Source organism: Gymnoscopelus braueri (assembly GCF_963280865.1).
Source record: "Gymnoscopelus braueri genome assembly, chromosome: 15".
Classification (NCBI taxonomy): domain Eukaryota; kingdom Metazoa; phylum Chordata; class Actinopteri; order Myctophiformes; family Myctophidae; genus Gymnoscopelus; species Gymnoscopelus braueri.
This window is the reverse complement of record NC_137620.1, coordinates 43,516,236-43,538,161: the sequence shown is the minus strand read 5'-3', so window position 1 is coordinate 43,538,161 and position 21,926 is coordinate 43,516,236. Positions and strand designations below refer to the sequence as shown.

At 43.5% G+C, this 21,926-nt stretch overlaps 1 pseudogene across 1 annotated transcript in view; it reads left to right on the top strand.

Annotated features, from left to right (window-relative positions):
- The window catches only part of LOC308102160 (short transient receptor potential channel 5-like), a 60,629-nt pseudogene extending 38,974 nt beyond the window's left edge, over positions 1-21,655 (top strand). The window contains exons 11-16 of the transcript in view: positions 517-638; positions 7,513-7,708; positions 12,207-12,416; positions 14,649-14,690; positions 18,510-18,599; positions 20,432-21,655. The product of the transcript in view is annotated as a short transient receptor potential channel 5-like (transcript). The remainder of the gene's footprint in view (positions 1-516; positions 639-7,512; positions 7,709-12,206; positions 12,417-14,648; positions 14,691-18,509; positions 18,600-20,431) is intronic.
- Positions 21,656-21,926: the final 271 nt, after the last annotated feature.

Genomic DNA, 21,926 nt, shown 5'->3' with positions numbered 1-21,926 from the left:
ATTTGCACACCATTTCACGATTTTTCAAAAATAGCAGATCTACAAGCTCCGTAGCGCGGCACTCGGTGCCGCGCTATGAGCTTGTATATCTGCTATTTTTGAATAGCCCAAATCTAAAAATGACACAGTTTCCAGGTCTTAATGGGTTAAGTAAAAGTATCAATACTGCAATATAGAAATACTCTGTTACAAGTAAAAGTCCGGGATTCTAAATTTACTTGAGTAAAAGTACATAAGTATTGGGATCAAAATATACTTAAAGTACCAAAAGTAGAAAGTACTCATTAGGCAGAACGTCCCATTTCAGAAGTTTTCAAATGTATTAAAAAAATCTTTTGACAATTGTAGATCTACAAGCTCACACTGTGAGCTCACACTCACACGCATGGACACCTGCACGCACGCACGCACACAACAAACTTTAATAAGGTTCAGTAAGGAGCAAATGGAAATATGAAGTATATGGAATTATGCTGTGTGGTGTGTGTGTGTGTGTGTGTGTGTGTGTGTGTGCAGGTGTTGTAGCGTTTGCTAACGGTTTAAACCAGCTGTATTTCTACTACGAGGACCAAGGCGTCAGACGAACCCCAACAACTGTAAAGGAATACGCTGTGAAAGACAGACAACGCCTTTTCCACGTGAGTAACACACACACACACACACACACACACACACACACACACACACACACACACACACACACACACACACACACACACACAATTGTTTTGATCCCGCCCCTTGGAAAAAAAAGCACCAGACTCATATCCACGCAGTGATATCGTCTGGCTACGCGAGGCTATGTGTGTGCGCGCGTGCGTGTGCGTGCGTGCGGGTGTGTGTGCATAATAATGCAGTCCATATAATTGATTAAATCTCTCTCTCTCACACACACACACACACACACACACACACACACACACACACACACACACACACACACACACACACACGCACACACACACACACACACACACACACACACGCGCCTGCGCGCACACACACACACACACACACACACACACACACACACACACACACACACACACACACACACACACACACACACACACACACACACACACACACACACAGGGTTTATGATGTTGGCTCTCTGTGTGACAATCAACATTATATTATATATAGGCAGTATATCCCTCTGATGTAGACCGTAAATTCAATTCCATTCAATTTTATTATAGTGCCAAATCACAACGGGTCGACTCGAAACATTTCACATAGAGAAAGGGACCCAACGTTTGTCCTTTGAGCAAGGCATTTGGCCACAGTGACAAGGAAACAACTCCAGACGACGAGGGAGAGAGAGAGAGAGAGAGAGAGAGAGAGAGAGAGAGAGAGAGAGAGGAGAGAGAGAATGAGAGAGAGAGAGAGAGAGAGAGAGAGAGAGAGAGAGAGAGAGAGATGAGAGAGAGAGGAGAGAGAGAGAGAGAGAGAGAGAGGAGAGAGAGAGTGTGAGAGCGAGAGAGAGATCCTTTCAGTGGGAATTTGCATTGAAAGATACCAGTGGTTGACATCTTATCAGGGCTTTACACATTTTGCCTGGGGCAATGGCAAATTTGTATTTGATAATTCAATATTTTGATTATTTATCACATACCCACAGTCTTATGTAACCACATGAACCCTAGCATCGCCATTTCTGATTATAGGCGGACATTCTGCAAAAAAAAAAAAAATGGCAAACATTCAGCACACCTCAGTCGCTTCAACAGGTTTATTTATTTTTTGTCTTGGGGTTAGAGAACAACCACTTCTGCATTCCAGTGTGTCGACTCGTGGGTTTGGCGGGAGGTTGTAACATGACACGGCAGGGTTTATCTCGTTGTGCAGTAGTGGGGTCCGGGGACCATTTATAATGGGAGTCAGTGGGATCTCGGATTGTCCAAGTTTGGGCACACAGAGGCCAGGGGCGTGACTTCCCAGCGGGAATCGTTCCCAACGGGCATCATTCCTAAAGGGCATTGGCCTAGTTACTGTCCACGAGGAACTGCCCTGGCAAGCAAAATGGTCTAACCGGCTGGGATCTCCCAGAAGTGTGGGGAGGGAGAACTTGGCAGGTGCTGCTGGCAGGCCTCCGCGCTGAGTACCTTTTTTTTTTTTGGTACAAAGCCTATTCTTTGAACTTCTGAAGGGTTGCTGTTTCCTTCTCTTTGTTATGACCCCGGGGAATCGAACCCCTGACCTCCCAATCTCAGGGTGGATACTCTAACCACAAGGTCACTGTTAAAGAGCTGGTGCCATGTTTTTGCACTTTTACTGTTTTCATGTGTCTATGAGGTTGATAGAACTTCATTGAGCCCCCCGGTGGTGTTTTTATGGTGTTTTATGTCTTCTCTGACTATTTGGAGTTTCTTCCTGGAGGCTGAAACCTTGAGGGTCAAACGTGCCAATAGAGAAACAGCGCTTTTAGTGACATCACAAAGCCATACCCTCCCCCTCATTATCATAACACAACAGGGTGTGGGCATGAGGAGGAGGAGGGACTAGGACAGGTGGGTGGTGCTAAGGTGGGTGGAGGAGGTGCTAAGGTGAGAACCAGGTATACTTAATGAACTGGAGGCGTGTCCACATAAAAACATAATTTTAACAATTTCTGTACACTTTTTTGAAAAAATCTTCCTCCTAGTATAACCATAATACCTGATGATTATGTTTTAGGGGGGGAATCACTGAAAATCACGGCACCCCGTCTTTAAGGGGTTAAGTGTCTGTGCTCAGGGACACCTTAACACATTGCCGGGGGGCCGGGAATTGAACCTCTGTTTCCCAGGAGGGCTCTCCAGGAGGGTAAGTGACAGTTGGCCAGTAGTTGGCCTGTAGTTTCGCTGTTTTACTCCCCTGCTGGTGTCAGAAGGTTTTTTTACCGAACTTTTAGACTTGATTTTATGACCTTAATAATCATGGTCATAAATACTATAGGCCTCTGCTTTCCGTTTCTAGTTTAAAGTCTTCTTTCAATTATTTAAAAATTGATGATAAAGTAGTAGGGTATGCTCTAGGAGGGGCGTGGCTACCTTGTGACGCTTTGATTGACAAGCTACACAACCAATAGCATTCATTCCCCACCCCCGCTCTGGTCCCGACCAATAGCATTCATTCGTTTCGGTTGCTTGTGATAGGACGCGATATACTGTAGAAAGATGGCGGATTTGAAATTGCTGAAGAACAGGCTTCATTTACGGTCTGTAGAGTCTATGGCAGTGGTTCTCAACCAGTGGTCCGGGGACCACCAGTGGTCCGGGGACCACCAGTAGTCCTTGGGGGGGAGTACGAGGGGGGGTCCCCAGCGAAATTAGTTAACATAGCGTCACAAACAATCGTTTTAACCACTTAGCTTATGGCTATTCAAAAATAGCAGATATACAAGCTCATAGCGCGGCACTCGGTGCCGCGCTATGAGCTTGTAGATCTGCTATTTTAGAAAAATCTTTCAAATGTGTGCATATCTTTGAATATATATATATTTTTAAAGCGAACATTTTAACTCAAAGCTTTGCTTCTGGGGGGTCCCTAAGCACAAAACCTTTTCAGATGGGGGTCCGTCCGCGGCCAAATGTATGTCAATTTAGGGGTCCTTGGTATGAAAAAGGTTGAAAACCACTGCTCTCTATACCCCATTCAGCTATGGCCACGACGAGTGGTAACTGATAGGGCTTAATGAGTGTTATCAGCCCCACTGCCCTGCCCCCGACCATTAGTCCTGTTAACACAGACCTTGGTCCTCTCTGATGGGACTGATAACAGAACCAAAGGGACCGATAAGCTGTATCAGCTCAGAGTTCACGGCTGAGGGAGACACTGGACTGTAATCTTAATTTAATCAATTTCATGGCGATATAAAAAAGTTTCTCTCTCAGTGAAACTTTTTACTACTAGACTCTAGGGCATTCACAACTAATGATTTTTACTAGTCGACTCATTTGACCAAGTAGTAGTCGACTAGTCGACTAGTCGAAATTTACATTAATTAATTAATTTATGTATTTTTTAGGGGGGGGGGGCATTGTTTTAATGCCATCCTACTACTATATTACTATTATTATTATCCTCCTGCCCTTATTTTTATGGCATTTTAAGGGAAGCGCTTCTGGCACAGCAGCACAGCACCACAGCAGCGTCTCCAAGGATCCCCATTGCCCAATAATAGGCTTTTATTGGGCATACTTTTGACCCCCTTTTGATAAAAAATTAAGTCAGGAGGATAATAATAATAGTAAGATGGGCCATTACTATGGCATTAAAACAAATTACAAAAACAAAACAAAAAAAAAAAACCTATTTTTTTTTTATTTATTTTTTTAAACTATTCGACTAGTACCAACAAAGTCGACTAGTGGTTATACTAGTCGACTAGTCGACTAGTTGGTGAAAGCCCTACTAGACTCTAGAGGTTCGGGCCGCTACGTCAGTTATACGTCGCTATTATTAGAAATCTGAGGTCCGGACCCCGAGCAATTCCGAGAGATGTCGGACCCGACCCGTATAGAACCGTGACATAACAGACCCCAACCCATACAAAACACGAGGCTCCGAAATGCATCAGAAGGTAACAGTGCCTGAGGGGGGGGAGGGGGGGGGTGAAGGGTCCCTGCTTCATCTCTCTCTCAGCTAAGGGGTCCTTGGCCTGGAAAACATTGAAGACCCCTGTTTCAGTAGCCTTGGCATTGGCCAGACTGATAACGCCAGTCTGGCCAATGCCAGGCTACTGTTTCGGATCATGATCCAGTGTGCCGACTCTTATTTTTTTCTTGCATTTTGACATCTGCCCCACGCCTGGCACTTTAGAGCGGATGTGCGGTGCCTATTGGCTTGACGCTGCCATACTATGACAGCACTGCAGCACCACAAAACAAAGAACTGTGGGAAAACCTCGAGGCTTTCTCAACTGAATCACAGCAGTGCTGCTGATATGCAGTGGTGAAAAAAGTACTACATTTCTTTACTTAAGTAAAAGTATCAATACTGCAATGTAGAAATTCCGGAATTCTAAACTTCAGTAAAAGTACAAAAGTATTGGCATCAAAATGTACTTAAAGTACCAAAAGTAGAAAGTACTCATTATGTAGAATGTCCCAATTTACACATTTTCAAATGAATACAAATCTTTTGAAAATAGCAGATCTACAAGCTCACAGATGCGACGCATTGTGAGCTTGTAGATCGTCTATTTTCAAATGGCCGAAATGTATATAGAGCTGAAGTGGGTATTGTAAGTGTTGTAATAATAATCAAAACCTACAAAGTAACTAGTAGTAGTGGAGTAAAAGTACAATATTTGCCTCTGAGCTGTAGTGGAGTAGAAGTAAAAGTACTTTTTAAATACTCCAGTAAATTAAAGGTGTACCTCAAAATTGTACTTAAGTATAGTACTTGAGTAAATGTACTTAGTTACCTTACACCACTGCTCGAGGCTTTCTCAACTGAATCACAGCCGTAGTGCTGCTGATGTATATACATATCATAGTCCTGCATCTGTTGTGAAAGCCTGAGGCCACAGCTTTTTGCTTTGCAATGTTTTCTTTTTGTTGTTGATGGAATGATTTGTTGCCGGGGTCAGAATGAATGGCAAAATCATCAATAGAATCGTAAACCTCGCCTTTATGCCTCTGAGCCAATCACAGCCGTGTCGGTGTGATTACAGTACCGCCTCTAGTGTGTTTTGTTTTGCTGAGGTATATGAGCTGCATGATGCAATTCATTATAGAATGTATACACACACACGCGCACGCGCGCACGCACACACACACACACACACACACACACACACACACACACACACACACACACACACACACGCACACGCACACGCACACGCACACACCACACACACACACACACACACACACACACACACACAGAGTAATAAATGCTGAATATTTAATGAAGGAAAAATACAAAAGACTCAAGACAAAAATGTCTCTTTCCCTACATCGCTGGGTATGTGTGTGTGTGTGTGTGTGTGTGTGTGTGTGTGTGTGTGTGTGTGTGTGTGTGTGTGTGTGTGTGTGTGTGTGTGTGTGTGTGTGTGTGTGTGTGTTTGTCTGTCTGTCTCTCTCTCTTCCTCTCTTACCAATTGTCACCTCATCAAATATTCAGCATCTATGTCTCCTATTGTCACACAGATTGAGAGAGAGAGAGAGAGAGAGAGAGTGGTGGAGAGAGGAATAGAATGATAAATAGAGAGAAGGAGAGAGAGAGAAATAGAGAAAGGGAAAGAGCGATATATGTCTCCAGGCTGGTGTTGCATCACTGTTCCAACACAATGAAAGAGGGAATGAATCATGGAACGGAGGGAGGGAGAGAAAGATGAGGTGTTGCAGAAGAAACGAATGTACTCTCTCTATATCTCTCTCCAGTGGTGGAAAAAGTACTCAAATATTTTACTTAAGTAAAAGTATACTGCAACGTAGAAGTAAAAGTCCGGAATTCAAAATTGACTTGAGTAAAAGTACAAAAGTATCGGTATCAAAATATACTTAAAGAACCAAAAGTAAAAGTACAAAAATGTTTGAAAATAGCAGATCTACAAGCTCACAACGCGTCGCGATGCGACGCGTTTTGAGCTTGTAGATCGGCTATTTTCAAATAGCCTATGTATAAAATAGGCTTAAAGTGGTTAATTTATGTTTTATAATGTCATAATTTATATCTGCAGTACTTGAGTAAATGTAAACTACAGTACTTGAGTAAATGTACTTAGTCACTTTACACCACTGCAGCTCTCTCCCCATCTCTCTCACCCCTCTCTCTCCCCATCTCTTTCTTTTCCCGACTCTCTCTCTCTCTCTCTCTCCTTTCATCTCTATCTCCTCTTATGCCTCTCTTTGAATGCTCCACTCCTCTCATAACATGGTAAATGGTGCAGTTATTACAGTGCCTTTATCCCAAAGCTCTTTACAGTGGGGCATTGCAGCACTTTTCACACCCAAACACACACACACACACACACACGCGCGCACGCACGCACACGCACACGCGCACACGCACGCGCACACGCACGCGCACGCGCACAGCGCACGCGCACGCGCACACACACACACACACACACACACACACACACACACACACACACAGCCTGCTCAGAGGGAGTTAGGTGTTGGGTGTCTTGCTCAAGGACACTTTGGACGATAACCCCCCTAAGGGGAAGCCAATCACCCCTGATTGATCCAATTCCCAAGCAGCCACTCTACTACCTCTTCAGCAACTAAACACGCCCCTCTCACCTGGTCCTCACCTCTCTCTCTCTCTCTCTCTCTCTCTCTCTCTCTCTCTCTATATCTATCTCTCAGAAAATGTTCTGCAGGTAACACTTCTTAAAAAGCAATTGTTTTGGACATGCATACAAGGCTTTCACACGACAGCGAACCACTGTTACTAATTGTACCTTTCTCTCTCTCTCTCTCTCTCTCTCTCTCTCTCTCTCTCTCTCTCTCTCTCTCTCTCTCTCTCTCTCTCTCTCTCTCTCTCTCGTCCATCTCGTCTCTCCTGCAGGTTATTTGAGACGCTGCAGTCTCTGTTCTGGTCGGTGTTCGGCTTGCTCAACCTGTACGTGACCAACGTCAAGGCTCGCCACGAGTTCACCGAGTTCGTGGGAGCGACCATGTTTGGGACGTACAACGTCATCTCTCTGGTGGTTTTGCTCAACATGCTCATAGCCATGATGAACAACTCCTACCAGCTTATAGCTGTGAGTATAGCTATACTGTACTAAAACTATTAACTTAGTTAGTTAGTTAGTTAGTTAGTTAGTTAAAGTTTATTTCGGTCATAAACCATATACACATATGACATTTCGTACCCTAAAATCAAAAGCTTTAGCTTATAGTGCCTACCCTTCTTGCTTTAAATAAACTATATAAAACACGAAAAGCTATTGCATAATAATCAATCATTGAAACAAAGACAACATTTCTACACTTTAAATAATTACATCATTAATAATTAAATATTATTATTTGTTATAGTAACGTAAATAATTATTATATCATATTATATTGTTTCATTTATTTATCATTTATATATTTCATTACCATTTACATTTTATACATTTTCTTCAATTTGCTAGAATAGAATAGAATTACACATGTTTCAATCATTTTCACAACTATTCCATATTTGTATCGCTTTTGTTTTTTATATTTGTTTTGGCTTTAGTTACTTTAAAGGGATTCTAGGTAACTGTAAGCCTGAATTAAAAAATATTTATATATATATATATATATATATATATATATATATATATATATATATATATATATATATATATATATATATATATATATATATATATATATATATATTGCATTTTTTTCCCCTCTATCAGTCACTATATAATGATGCTGGGGTGTTTTCCTGCATTGAAACACAGTCCTCTTTCTGAAATCCGTATTTTCCCTACAATTTATGTTTTGACATCTGGGTGTCCGGGACGTAAATGAAGCGCACGCATGTGCGCGTCCGTGCGCGTCCGGCAAGTTCGAGTGAAACCGAATGGAACTGAGTGAAGCCGACAAAAATGGAACGGCAGCCATTGTTTTCTCTGCAGTGTTTTTGCTTTCGGTTTTAAAACTTAAAAACGCTCTCAAACTTCTTTTTTGAGGCACGGAATTTTCTTTTAAGATAACGTTTGGATAGAATTTAGTTGTTTAACTTCATATATGTGGTCAATTAATCATGACAGAGCCTATTTAAAAAATAAAAATTCAGAGAACCGGCAGGGGCGGGCAGTGACACGCATTGTATCCGAATAAAGCAACCTATTTTCGGCATGGTCCGTTCAGAAGTCCCCCCTGCGTCACCCCCTGGTGGTCGGGGAAACAAACTGCTGATGAGGAGGGGGGGGGGGGGGGGGGGGGCGGGCGGGGGAGTGCAGGGGCGGTGTTTGACAACAGTTTTTTTCTTTTTTTGATCTCTGAAGTTGCCTAGAATCCCTTTAAAGGGATATTTCACTTTCAAATAAAATAAACATTTAAAAAATATATTAAAAATAAATGAAAAAAGTTATGGAAAAATCACGGCCCCCTCACGCATTAGAGTGTCCTACTAATGTGTGAGGGGGCCGTGATTTTGCCATAACTTTTTTCATTTTTTAAAAATATTTATTTTTAATGTTTATTTTATTTGAAAGTGAAATATCCCTTTAACTAAGGCCAAAACACTGGATAAACACTGTAAACACCAAAGCATGTCAAACACGTCAATGGCACTCAGAGCCTTTCGCAAAAAAACACGTCAATGGTACTGAATGAGTTAAGCATGTGTTCCCCTCAACCAATACCTGCTCTCTTTAGCATAAACAGCCTCTGAATGCAGAGTGGGAGTTGATTGTTGTGTGCTTTGTATGCAATTAGCACAGTTTTTAGGTAAACTAGATCTTCAAATTTTAAGGTATTCAATTTAATAAAAAGTGTATTAGTTGGTTCATAATAATCTGTTCTAGTTATTATTCTTATAGCTCTCTTCTGTAATATAAATAACTATACCAGCTTATAGCTGTGAGTAACTGCACCATACTGTATTGTACTACGACTATTGAAGCCATGCTCGAGTGTGTTTAACGACCACTTGAACCCCATGCTGCCTCCCTATGGTGGGCTTGCACGGTACAGTTGCAAACTCAGGTCAGTCTTTCTGAATACAGAGGGTTGAAGTGCATTTTTTTCCAGTACCAGCATGTTACTCTTCAGAGCCAGAGGCGTAGCCAAAACACGGGTGGGCACGCATGCACGCGCGCTTTGGTTTAGCGTTTTGGTTACTTTTTTGCGGGTTTGTTACGGATTTCGGATACCTATATATATATATATATATATATATATACTGTTATCAAAATGGCTGAATATGATATTTTTAAAAATATATATATATATACTGTATATATATTTATTTTTTTTGGGGGGGGGTCGGCACAAAAACGAAATGGCCCTGTTCAGAGCCCAGCGTGAAGTTCCACATTTCCCGCTCTTTCTTAACTCATTCACTGTCTTTAGACGTCTGTAAATCAGAGGCTCAGGCTGCCAAAGACGTCTTTTGACGCCTGTTGTTTTTTTTGTTTTTTTTGTGTGTTTTCTTTTGCTGTTTTCTTTGTAAAGTACTTTGTGACCCAGTTTTGAGAGGTGCTATATAAATAAAGTTTTATTATTATTATTATTATTATTATTATTAGTTTTTACACTAGATGGCGGTCTTTGCTAAGATATGAGTGACCATATAATTCTCAGTCACACACAGATCCAGGAGATCACGTGATCTCAATATCTCCTCCACCATTCACTTCCTGGTTAGCGTATTTAGGGGAAACGGCTGTATCTTGCCCTCCTTGTTTTAGTTTTATTTTATTTATTTTTCTCGTGGAAGCACAGAGAAAACCTCTGTGTTAGAAAACCTCTGTGTTAAAGGGGTAGTTCACCCCCAAAATAACATTTTTTCTATTGATTACTGACCATCTGGAGCCTTGAATTCATAGATATTTCTTTGTTTTTGTCACATTCCTAAGCCAATAATTTGATTATAATAAATGTGTCCCCATTGATTCCGGTAGGAGACACAAATGCATTTGTGTCTCCTACCGGAATCTATGGGGCTAAATTTATTATAATCAAATAATAAAGGAAGGAATGTGACGAAAACAAAAAAATATCCATGAATTCAAGGCTCCATGGGGTGAGTAATCAATAGAAAAAAAGTTATTTGGGGGGTGAACTACCCCTTTAAGCAACAATTGGGGGGGTCGATCACACTGGAGATAAATATTCTGCGACTAGTTGAAAAGGGCTTTATTTATCTATTTACTGCGGCAGTACATGAGTTAAGAGAGGAGAGAGAGAGAGAGAGAGAAAGAAAAAAGAAATGTAATTTCTCCTCCTAAAAAATTTATTGAAATCAATATTGTTTAAATACTTGATTGACATAGCCTACAGAACTTGATTTGTTCAATTAACTTTTGCAACCCTTATGTGAACTATATGAAAGGGATAATTGTCGGCGCGCTGGTCGTTGTTGAAAAAAAAAGCCCTGACAGGATGATTTTTAAACAACGCTGACAATGATCCCGCTTATTACACGGCTACTTAATAAATAAATAAATACGTTGACCCCGAAAGTACAGTAACAACAAAACGAAGTCTTTTCCTTGCTTACGGTAATGTAAGTATTCCATAAGTGTTGCGCTGGGCCGGACACGGTCGGCTCGGAAAACAAGGAAGTGTAGTGGATCAAATAGAAATTTTTTTTTGGTTTTGGTCTATTTCTCGCTTCAAATGTTTTCAAAAACATTCTTGAGAGCCACGTTTAGTTGTAAAAGACATGGTGTGTTTGTTTACATTGATTACAGCATAGAATCAAGCAGGGGCGTCAATTGGGTATGGCAAGGTATGGCAGGTGCCATACCTTGGCTCCAGAAAAAATAGTTTTTTTTTGTATTTTTGTATAAAGAAATCATGAATAGTAGCCTAATGCAAATACATTGTGTATAGGTATAGTGCATAGTTTTCTATGCATTTCAGGGGTTTTGGGGTGTTTGACCCCCCAAAAAAATCTCGCCTGGGATAGGTGTCCCTTATTTTAATCTCTGGGAGTTGGCAATACTCCCAGAGATTACTATGGCCTTGCCATACCTTAGCTTTTTGCTGAACTGACGCCACTGAAATCAAGCAGCGCAGGTTGATATGAGCAGGTGCTCTGATTCTTTGATTAGACAGAGGTCTGTTATTGAGTAGACTGCCCCAACCCTCCTGATTTCGTGTATAGAGGGGCGGGTGTATAGAGCCGGCGAGAGATTGCGGCTGATCCCATTGGCTCACCGATCTGTCCGTCAACCCCCGCCCCGTTAACACAACATTACGAGCGACGCCCACTGCACTCTGGTTGGTTGGGAAATGAAACACTTCCTCATACCGAGTACACCGACCCGCTGGGCCAGGCTTTTATTTTTTAGCAAAACTAAGCAATAAAAGCCTGGAGATCGAGGCTAGTTATTGAGCTCATCCGTCATTATCCAAAAATAACGCACCGCTGAATTCAGCGATTGACCAATCAGAATCAAGCATTCAACCAAGCCGTGTAATAATAAACTATACTGCTGTACTGTACTGTACTGTACTGTACTGTACTGTACTGTACTGTACTGTACTGTACTGTACTGTACTGTACTGTATACTCACCCACCATCCCCCCCCCCCCCCTTACAGGACCACGCAGACATCGAGTGGAAGTTTGCGAGGACCAAGCTGTGGATGAGCTACTTTGACGAGGGCGGGACGCTACCGCCTCCCTTCAACATCATCCCCAGTCCCAAGTCTGTGTGGTACCTCGTCACCTGGATCCACCACAGGCTGTGCCGCCGGGGCCCGGGGCCCGACGAGGAGCCGCACAAGTGTGCCAACCTCAGAGAGTTCACGGTGAGTTGATGGGCGTTCAACACACACACAAGCAACACACCAGTGGTGGAAAAAGTACTCTGATATTTTACTTAAGTAAAAGCAGCAATACCACAATATAAAAAATGCCCTGTTACAAGTAAAAGGCCCTGTGTTCAAAATGTTACTTGAGTAAAAGTAGAAAAGTATTGGCATCAAAATGTACTTAAAGTACTAAAAGTAAAAGTACTAAAATGTTTGAAAATAGCAGATCTACAAGCTCACGATGCGACGCGTTGTGAGCTTGTAGAGCTGCTATTTTCAAATAGCCTATGTATAAAATAGGGCTGACGTGGTTAATGTATGTTTTATTATATAATCATTTATATCTGCACAGTAACTTAGTAACTAAAGTTTTCAAATAAATGTAGTCGAGTAAAAGTAAAATATTTGCCTCTGAGATGAACTGTTGTGGAGTAGAAAAGTATTGAAAATTGGAATTACTCCAGTAAAGTAAAAAATACCTCAAACTTTTACTTAAGTACAGTACTTAAATGTACTTTACACCACTGACACACACACACACACACACACACACACACACACACACACACACACACACACACACACACACACACACACACACACACACACACACACACACACACACACACACACACACACACACAGAGAGAGAGAGCGTTGATCAGATTTGGTACAGTGTGAACCTATGTAGGCTGATGGCTTACATAACACAGCTGGCTTCAACTGAAGTGAATGCACACCAGCGTGTGTGCGTGTGTGTGTGTGTGTGTGTGTGTGTGTGTGTGTGTGTGTGTGTGTGTGTGTGTGTGTGTGTGTGTGTGTGTGTGTGTGTGTGTGTGTGTGTGTGTGTGTGTGTGTGTGTGTGTGTGTGTGTGTGTGTGTGTGAGAGAGAGAAACACAATCAAAGGACAATGGAAATAAGCTCTCTACCTTGTTTTTTGTGTTTTATCTTTTTGACAGTATGTGGACAGATACAGTATATGTTAATGTATGCATCTGTGTCGATAAGAACGTCAATCAATCAACATGAAAAGAGAGAGAGAGAGATGCTGATATTGTTTAGAGAAGATATGATTTATCTTCCAATGAAGGTATAGACGAGTACAGAGATGGATGGGATGAGGGATGAGATGGGATGAGTGGTTCTCAAAAGGGGGTCCGGGGACCCCCAGGGGTCCTTGAGTGGGTTCCTTAGGGGTCCCCAGAAGAATTTGTTAATACAGCATCACAATTAATTTTAACCCCTTTATCCATACTTTAATACGTTAGCTATTCAACAATAGCAGATATACAAGCTCACAGAGATGAGGGCTGGGTCTCAAAAAGACGATATTAGGACCGAACCATCACAAATGTACAATATTATAGTACAGGGGTCTTCAACGTTTTCAGGGCAAGGACCCCCTGCTGAGACAGAGATGAAGCAGGGACCCCCACTATATTGTATAAAATTGTGTTTCAGACAAACTTTTGCTGCTCTTTTTTCCCTCTACACCTTTAACTCTTTGCCAAAAATAGCCGATCTACAAGCTCACAACGCCTCGCAGCGCGAGGCGTTGTGAGTTTGTAGATCTGCTATTTTTTGGCTAAAGTTCTCCTCGGAAAAGGGATGCTGGGGTTCAAGTGATTAATGTAAAACAAAAATCATGTCACACAAAGATTTGGCGGACCCCCTGTATTAAGTCTGAGGACCCCCTAGGGGTCCCGGACCCCCTGAATATAGTATCAAGAAACAAGAAGCAAAATACAAAAACATTTCTATGCGAAGCATTTTGATATGCAAAAGACAAAGAAAAATAATATGACGATTATCAATATGAAGATTATAAGACAGTGAGCAACACTGAAGGGAGCAAATCACAATACAATGATGGCCTACGCCAATCTTTAGGTACTGTAGGCTAAAACCAAGGACCCACATGATGGGATGTGATACAGTCACAAGAGCAGGTGAAGACTATCTGAAACACAGGCAAAAGGGGAACCATTAATAGCCAGAAAAGAACAGCAAAATGCTGGAAACGGCACCAGCGCTACGAGGCCCTGAGCGTCTACAGTCTGCGTTGCACAATCACATCTGGCGTTTTTTTTATCTGGTTGCCGATAGTTAAAATAAAAAATTTGATGAGAGTTTTAGAAGAGCGCCTTGGGTTTTTAGCTCTGATGCATGCACAGCCTTAATGTCATTTCAATTAGTTTTTTACATGATGTCCTTTTTCCTTCTTCCAGGAGCGTCATGCAGACAGTCTGATACAAAACCAACACTACCAGGTCAGTACCATGTTTGTCTGTCTCTGTGTGTTCCTGGCATATAGGCCACGTTTTGGAGACAGATGTTGGACATGAAACCAGTTGATTGGCGTCAGCTAGGCCTGTCCCCGACTAAGGATTTATTTAGTCGAATCTAATTGGCGACTAATTGCCAATAGTCGACTGGCAGTCGACTAATAATAAAAAAATAAATATATATATATATTTCAAAGGGCCAAGTCTACACAGTTTGTTTTGTGTCTCCAGCAGAGTTTCTAGTGTCTCTATCTCTCTCTGGAAGAGGTTGCACATGAACTCTGCAGCTGCACTGAGGCGCTCCAACACAAACAATACCAATACAAAGACGAGGAATAAGAAGAATAAAGTGGAAGTTACGTGTGGTTGCAGGTGTAGACTTGGCCAAAAAACTATACATTTTGGCCCTTAAAAAAATACTAGATTCGACTAAGAGACACGCAGTCGACTCGGACCCCCCGCGACTAACTAGTCGACTTAGTCGAGGTCAGGCCTAGCGTCAGCATGTCAAATTGGGGACAGAATTGGTGTTAATGACGATCATAGGGTTCAGTCCAGTGTTGATTTTGACAGCACATTCTGATTTAGTCTTTTAAATAAAATGCCATTTCATTTTTGTCATATTTTTGTCACCTGAAACGTTTTGCTGATATCATAAGATTATAGTCGACTAAATCTACAGTTGATTTAGTCGACTAAAATGTATTTTGTCGGTGCCTTGATGGCGTCATAATGGCTGATTTTACACTTGGTTGCATGCTGAAAATAGCAGATCTACAAGCTCACAACGCGTCGCGCAGCTTGTAGAACTGCTATTTTTAGAGCGCAACACCCTATCGCAACCAAACATAAAATGACGCGTCTTTTAGTTCTACTGGATCTCTTCTCCACTAGATCCCTCACTAACATTTTAGTCTAGTTTTTAATTTGTTGACGAAATTGTCAGTATATTTAGTCTTAGTTTTAGTTATCATACAGTCTGTTTATTTAGTTTTTATCTAGTTTTCGTCAGCGAAAAAAGGTAGTCGACGAACATTTTTCGTCATTGTTTTAGTCAACAAAATCAGCACTGGTTCAGTCAGGGACACTCACTTCATAAATGAGACGTAACCATGTATTGCAACAATGAAATGGAAAACAGTTATATTCGGTGTCGATGGCTCCGCTCGTTTAACACTTTAGCCAAGTAGTACACTAAGTTATAATCAGGTAACGTGGTGCAGAACCGCCTTTGGGTTCAAAGAGCGAACCTATAAGCAATGCATTGATCGTCAGTTTGAATTTAGTTTTGCAAACATACATTTTCAGTATAACCTTTTGAGCCCCGCAAGACTAGGAAGCTGTCAGAACCTTCCCTAAAACATCCGGGACGACGCTCCCACACGACCCCAGACTCTTCTGCCCTTCTGGCTCCCAAACTGTGGAACGAACTCCCCATCGCAGTTAGAACTGCTGACTCACTCCCAATCTTCTGCTGTAATCTGAAGACCCACCTCTTCAGACTCCACCTTAGCCCGTAGCACTTGCCCTCCTAGCCTTGACGACCTTGCAGGCTTATGCAAAGGCTAAAATGTCATTCAGATAGCATGTTATGTAGACAGATGCCAGGTTCATTTGTAGACCTGCCATCCTATAGTGGGTATAGTTTCAACGTAAAGATTATATTTAGACTGATTTATAGGTTCTTGGTTCACCTATGATCCTAGAGTACTATTTCCATGCATTTGATGAATTACCTTGTGTTTACCTTGCTTACTAGCAAGTCACTCTGGATTAACACATTCCATGCCAGAGTTTAATCTCATAATGTACTCACCAGTGCCAGCGTTTTATTGTTGTTTTTTTGTTTTTTTCATGTCGCCACAGACCTCGCTAAATAAGTTAAAAGTGCGCGTTCATTTGGTTCTAAACACACAGCGGATCTGTGAGAAACGGCCAGCGAAAATAGTTTCCAAATCCGTGCCGCCATCTTGAAGATACAGCAGATCAACGCTAAACAGTGATCAGCGAGGAGAAAAACAACAACCGAGAAAATCGAGTTTTAAACAGGATCCCAGACAGGAAGCGGATACGATCGAAAAAACCGGAACCCGAATAATTCTGTTTCCGACCGGAAACCGGAAACGGAAATGGATCCAAAAAAATCGGAAAGTGCACCTGGGGCAATTTCAATGGGAATCGGCGGTTCGCGTAGATCTACGCGACTGGCACGCTGCGGCTTTAAATAGGTTCGCGTAGATCTACGCGATTGGCATTCAATGTGTTAAGAGCGCCTGCTAAATGCCTAAATTGTAAATTGAAAGGTGCCAGCAGCAGTGGTTCCTTGAGGGGTGCTCCAAGTGGACCCCGTATAAGTCTGTAACTCGGAGAGAGTGCAAATTCCATTTGTAACCCATTAAGACCGGGAACGCATCTGTGAGTGTCATTTTAACATTTCTTTGGCTATTCAAAAATAGCAGATATACAAGCTCGGTGCCGCGCTATGAGCTTGTAGATCTGCTATTTTCGAAAAATCGTGAACATTTGTGCAAATCGATTGAATGTCGATTTTTTTACATTTTTAACTCATCTTACAACTTCTGGGGGGGGGGGGGTCCCTGGAACAAAATATTTTTAGATGGAGGGTCCTTGACATGAAAAACTGTTAAAACAGTTTTTGAAGACATTTTTTAGAATCCCCCAGAAGCAAATATTTGAGTTACAAATGTTCACTTTAAAAACATATATATGTTCAAAGATTTGCACAAAATTTCCACGATTAACAAAAGAAAAATAGCAGATCTACAAGCTCATAGCGCGGCACAAGAAATCTAAAATGACGCAGATGCGTTCCCGGCTTGAATGGGTTAATAAGGATCCTAAAATTAAAGCGTCTGTGAAGCACGCTGTCGTAGCAGCATGGAGAAGCATTGATCAAGTGGAGGAACGGATTGTTGGGGAGATTGGTTTGTGTAGGAGAGCGTGGCTGATTAGAAACATGTGTTCAATCAGCAGACTGATGGACTGATTACAGCCGAGGCGTGTGACTCCCGTGTCCCGCACGAAACCAGCGGCGTGCTCCGTTTAGGGGGAGGGGCAGTGGTGGAAAAAAGTACCCACATTTTGTACTTAAGTAAAAGTATCAATACTGCAATGTAGAAATACTCCATTACAAGTAAAAGTCCGGAATTCGAAATTTACTTGAGTAAAAGTACAAAAAGTATTGGCATAAAAATGTACTTAAAAGTAAAAGTACTCATTATGTCCCATTTCACAAGTTTTCAAAAAATGAATCATTTGAAAATAGCAGATCTACAAGCTCACAATGCGTCGCATCACGACACATGCTCGAAATATATACAGTAGGGCTGAAGTGGTTAATGTATGTTTGGTAATAATTATCAAAATCTACAAAGTAACTAGTAACTAAAGTTTTCAAATAAATGTAGTGGAGCAAAGGTGCAATATTTGCCTCTGAGATGCAGTGGAGTAGAAGTAAAAGTACTGGAAATTGGAAATACCCAAGTAAAGTATAAATACCTCAAAATAGTACAGTACTTAAGTAAATGTACTTAGTTACTTTCCACCGCTGGGGAGGGGTCGGGGTAGACGTTGGGGTTGATTAATTGAACGGATGGAAGTCAAAGCAGACTTCTCCCAAGATTTTTGCAAAACCGCCCGTGTGCGTGCATTTGAGTGTGCTTGTGTGTGTGTGTGCATGCAAGCTTGTATGTGTGTGTGTGTGTGAGCACGTGACGTGACTGCATGTGTATTTGGATGTGGGTGAGCGTGCGCGGCGGTAACCATAGCGACTGTCTCCAACAGGAAGTGATCCGCAGCCTGGTGAAGCGGTACGTGGCGGCCATGATACGCAGCGCCAAGACAGACGAAGGACTGACAGAGGAGAACTTCAAGGTGGGAGTACTTGTCTGTGTGTGTGTGTGTGTGTGTGTGTGTGTGTGTGTGTGTGTGTGTGTGTGTGTGTGTGTGTGTGTGTGTGTGTGTGTGTGTGTGTGTGTGTGTGTGCGTGTGTGTGTGTGTGTGACGTGTGTGCGTGCGTGCGTTTCGGTACACGCGTCAGGGCTGCCAAATGATGTTTCCATATTTGAACACTAATTTAATTCTAAAAAGTGCAACATCTCTTTATAGCAGCTGACTTCCTTTCAACTGGAGTAGTGCAGCTCTGCTGTGTGTGTGTGTGTGTGTGTGTGTGTGTGTGTGTGTGTGTGTGTGTGTGTGTGTGTGTGTGTGTGCGTGTGTGTGTGTGTGTGTGTGTGTGTGTGTGTGTGTGTGTGCGTGTGCATATCTACTGTATGTGCCCTTAGAGTATCTTTGTGGAACAGTGGAAGAGCTCAGTCCGAGAGAGAGATAGAGAGAATAATTAAAGACGAAAGAGAAAGATGAAAAGGTCAGAGAAGAGAATGTGGAGGAGAAAGACTCAGGATGATGTAATCTCTCTGTCTTTCTCTCTCTCTCTCTCACTTTGCATAATCTATTGCTACCCTCTAGTGTGTGTGTGTGTGTGTGTGTGTGTGTGTGTGTGTGTGTGTGTGTGTGTGTGTGTGTGTGTGTGTGTGTGTGTGTGTGTGTGTGTGTGTGTGTGTGTGTGTGTGTGTGAACACGACGAGTGCATAACCTCCTCTTAACTCCTCTCCAACTGACAGCCTCTCCTGTTCGCCTCTCGTCTCTGTGTTTGTTTTTATGGTCAGTTCATTTATCTGTCATTCTGCTCTCAGTGCTCTTCAATGAGTCACTGTTCAGCTGCTGTGGAATCACTCTGACCTCACTGGAAGAGTGTCAACATTCATGTCACATTTCAACAGTTTCCTGAAGCTTGTAAAAGTGGAGTATAGGCAGGGTTTGATATGTGAACTAGAACAGGAGTATTTCCCATTTTCGATACTTTTACTTCTACTCCAACGTCTACATCTCAGAGGGAAATATTGTACTTTTTACTGCACTACAATTATTCTAAAACTTTAGTTACCGTACTAGTTACTTTGTAGATTTTGATTATTATTAAAAAACATACATTAACCTAGCCTGGTTCCAGACAATAGACCCCGCCCACTCTCTGAGTGGACTGCCTCTCTTGGCCTGGTGTTGTAAATGTGAACCTAGGATTTATTCGGTACAAAAAGTACCGTCCAATGAAAGTCGGAGGTGGGGGTGGGTCTAACGACGAGCCAATCAGCGAATATCTGCTAAAACAAGCTGTACGATGACGTCAGATGTAGGCGGATCCGAGGATCTCTTGCCTAATCCCCTCCCTCTTGTAATCGCCGACACTGCAGCCAATGTCAGACTGAAGCTCCACGCAGCTTCTGGCTGATAATCAGATAATAAATATGAATAAATAATCAAACATTAACCACTTCAGCCCCTATATACATTTTGGCCATTTGAAAATAGTGGCTATTTTCAACCGCTAAGCCGTTTTACAAGCTCACAATGAGTTGCATTGTGAGCTTGTAGATCTGCTATTTTCAAAAGTTTGTTTTTCATTTTATACATTTGAAAACTTGGGACATTCTGCATAATGAGTACTTTTAATTTTGTACTTTAAGTATATTTTGATGCCAATACTTTTTTACCTTTACTCAAGTAAATTTTGATTACCGGACTTTTACTTGTAACAGAGTGTTTCATTGCAGTATTGATACTTCTACTTAAGTAAAACATTTGAGTACTTTTTCCACCACTGAGTATTAGTCACTTTCTCTCTCTCTCTCTCTCCATCCATATAGGAGCTGAAACAGGACATCTCCAGCTTCCGCTACGAGGTCCTGGATCTCCTCGGAAACCGCCGGCTGCCGCGGCGGAACTACTCGTCGTCCAGCGAGCCGCTCCGGGACGACGGGGCGGCGGGGGCCTCGGAGGACGACGACGACGACGGCGGCGAATCGGCCGCCGGCGACGTGGGAGGGGGCGGGGCCAGGCGGGTCCACACTAGGTCGTCGTCGAGGGGCGTGACCTTCGTGACTCCGTCCCTGGAGGAGGAGGACGAGCTGGAGGAGGAGGAGGAGAGCACGTACAGCGTGACGGCCCTGGTGCGCTGCATCGCCCCGGGCGTGGCGGGGGGAGGGGGGGCGGGCGGAGGCTGGGCGGAGCAAGAGGAGGCGGAGGAGGAGGAGGAGGAAGGAAAACCAAAGAGCAACGGGCTGAAGACGGCCGTTCTCCCCCCGCCTCCCACCGCCTCCTCCGCCCTCCCCGCCACCTCCATCCTCCCCTCCTCCTCCTCCACCTCCTCCTCCTCGCTGTCCTCCACGCTGACGCGCCTCCAGAGGAGGCTGACCCACTCCTCCTCCTCCTCCTCCTCTTCGTCCTCCCGCTCCAAGAGAGCCGACTCTTTCTCCCACCGGCTCTCCTCCTACCTGTTCACCTCTTCCTCCTCGTCGTCTCTAGCCACCTCCCCCTCCTCGCAGCCCACACACCGCCGCAAGGCTCTGCCCCTCCCCCGCCTGCCCCGCCTCCTCCTGCCACACCCCCCGCCCTCCTCCTCCTCCTCCTCCTCGTACACCATTTCCGACGGCCGGCTCGCCGGTTTCGGCCACGGCCACGCCCACAGCCACGGCGTCCTCATGACGACGCAGAGTGACACGCGGCTCAACGAGGTGGGTGTGGCCGACCCCGCCGCCGCCGCCCTCTTGGGCCCCCCCCGGCCTCAGGGGAGCAGGGAGCGGGCCAACAACAACGCCAACGGGCGGGACTCTCTCCTCCCCCTCCCCTTGCCCCTCCCCCTCCCGCCCCCCTGCCCCTGCCAGTCGCTGCACTGCCGCTCCAACATGTCGGAGTCCAGCGCGCGCCTCCTGGACGACTCGTCCAGCGAGGACGTGTTCGAGGGCGTGGGCGGCGTGCGCATGATGGCGGGCGGCGGCTGGGTGGGGCCATGCGGCGACGGGGACGCGATGGCGGAGGACAGAGACGGCGGCCGCGAGACGGCGGAGGAGTCGGTCACCACGCAGCTATAGGAGGAGGGGTCGGGATCCGGAACCCGGATCCGATATTGGAGGAATCCGGGAATGGGTTCAATTACATTTTGGAAACCGTTTTTTCCGGAACCGGTTTTATCTACACTGTCGGAGCTGGTGAGTGGACTTCACGTCTGATATACAAGTACAATACTGGTGGTTCTGAAACTCTTTTATAATTTCAAGGATCGCTATAACTCTTGAGAGAGTACAAATGGAACCGAATGGACCCGTAAGGGTCCATTCGGTTCCATTTGTACGCTCTCATAGT